The following is a 1,657-nucleotide window of genomic DNA, read 5'->3' as shown; positions in this document are numbered from 1 at the left end:
TTTAGTCTTTGGAAGGGGGCCTACACAGTCAATAACCACTTTACTGAAGGGCTCTCTTAACACTGGGATAGGTTGCAAGGATATGGTTTGATGCCAGCTCCTGGTTTACCCTTTACTTGACAGATATGGCACGATTGGCAATAACTACTAACATCCTCTTCATTTTCGGCCAATAAAAGGAGCTAAAATCTTGTAATAAGTTTCTTGACTCCCAAATGACCACTAATGTCATGTGCAATGTTCAAAACATCAGTCTGAAGGGACTTGGGAATTACAATCTGATGTACAGTCTTACTTGTATCGTCTGCAGATATATTATAGGGCTTATATTTACGCATAAGAACGCCTGACTGGAGATAGTAGCACGTATGGGAATTTTCAAGTTCACTTATTCGGTAAGCCTATCATAAAATACTTTCAAATCGGGATCTTTAGTTTGTTCTTCAATTAGTTTTCTTTAGTAACTGGAGTGCCTTTGAAATTCACTATATCAGAATTATCAGATGTACATTTACTTGAAACTTTAGCAGAGGAATCGAAAAATCAGCTAGAGTAAATTCCTCAGTAATTACATCACAAGGGCTCTCATCTGACAATGTAGTACCGGTTGTAAGCGCTTCGATAGGAGGGGAGGTTCTACGACTTGCACTCCGGGTGACAGCACACGCAGGGAAGAGGTCGGGATACTCCCTCTCTAAATCTACAGTGTTGTTTTCTTTCGCGGGAAAAAGTGAAACCACAGGCAAGGCCACATCTTATCACCAACGAGATCATTACCCATAAGAAATGAAATGCCATCACTTGGTATCCTATCAACAACACCTAACCTTACATAACCGGATATTAAATCAGATTTGAGGTAAACTTCACAAATGGGTATGCTCTTGGACCCTATCAATCCATTGATAATTACCATGTCTCCAGTGTAACAATCAGGGTTAGGAACAGCCTCTTTGAGCACCAATGATATATCTGCAGCCGAGTCCCGTAGTATAGTGACTGGGGAAGAAGACGTGCACGATTCATCAGCACTAATAAATCCTGTAGAACAAAAGGGTTTAAATGAAGGAGTCACATTTGCAGATTCTGTCATGGAAAAGGGAGAAAGGCCCAGATCAAGCTTATCCCCATGATATTTAGATACAACCCTCTTTCTATTATTAGCATTTACGTGAAAAATGCGTTTGTTATAGTCAGAACGCTTATTTGCCAACTTAAAAGTCATTCATGACATGACCATGTTTCTTGCAATAACGGCAAAAAGAAAGATTCTCACCGCGAGAGGCAATATTCCTACTCTCACCACCTGTTTCTGACGACTTTGCATTTACAGTCCTGTGGGTATCTGGCAGGTCAGTCCTCCTGGTACTATACTCCATCCTCTTACTATTATGCTGGTTTGACGGGAATGAAGGTTCATTAGATCTGCAATAGTAGTTAGGATTAGTGAGAGCGAAATGATCGGCGGCACTACCGACCTCGGCTAATGTGCGCAGACCACGCTCGTCAATGTGAGAGCGAACCTTTACAGGCATGCACTTCTTTATATCTTCGAGTATAAACAGTTCTAATAATTTATCGTACTCGAGTGCATCAAGTTCACTCTCGACCCACTTTTTACACAATAGTTGCTTCTGGCGGATAAATTCAACAAAAG

The 1,657-nt window shown here is 41.0% G+C and overlaps 1 pseudogene; it reads right to left on the bottom strand.

Moving 5' to 3' along the window:
* The window catches only part of LOC119588136, a 3,354-nt pseudogene extending 1,707 nt beyond the window's left edge, over positions 1-1,647 (bottom strand).
* Between the last annotated feature and the right edge of the window lie 10 nt (positions 1,648-1,657).

Source organism: Penaeus monodon, chromosome 23 (assembly GCF_015228065.2).
Source record: "Penaeus monodon isolate SGIC_2016 chromosome 23, NSTDA_Pmon_1, whole genome shotgun sequence".
Lineage (NCBI taxonomy): Eukaryota > Metazoa > Arthropoda > Malacostraca > Decapoda > Penaeidae > Penaeus > Penaeus monodon.
Note: the sequence above shows the minus strand (reverse complement) of the source record. Positions and strands in the feature narration are given on the sequence as shown.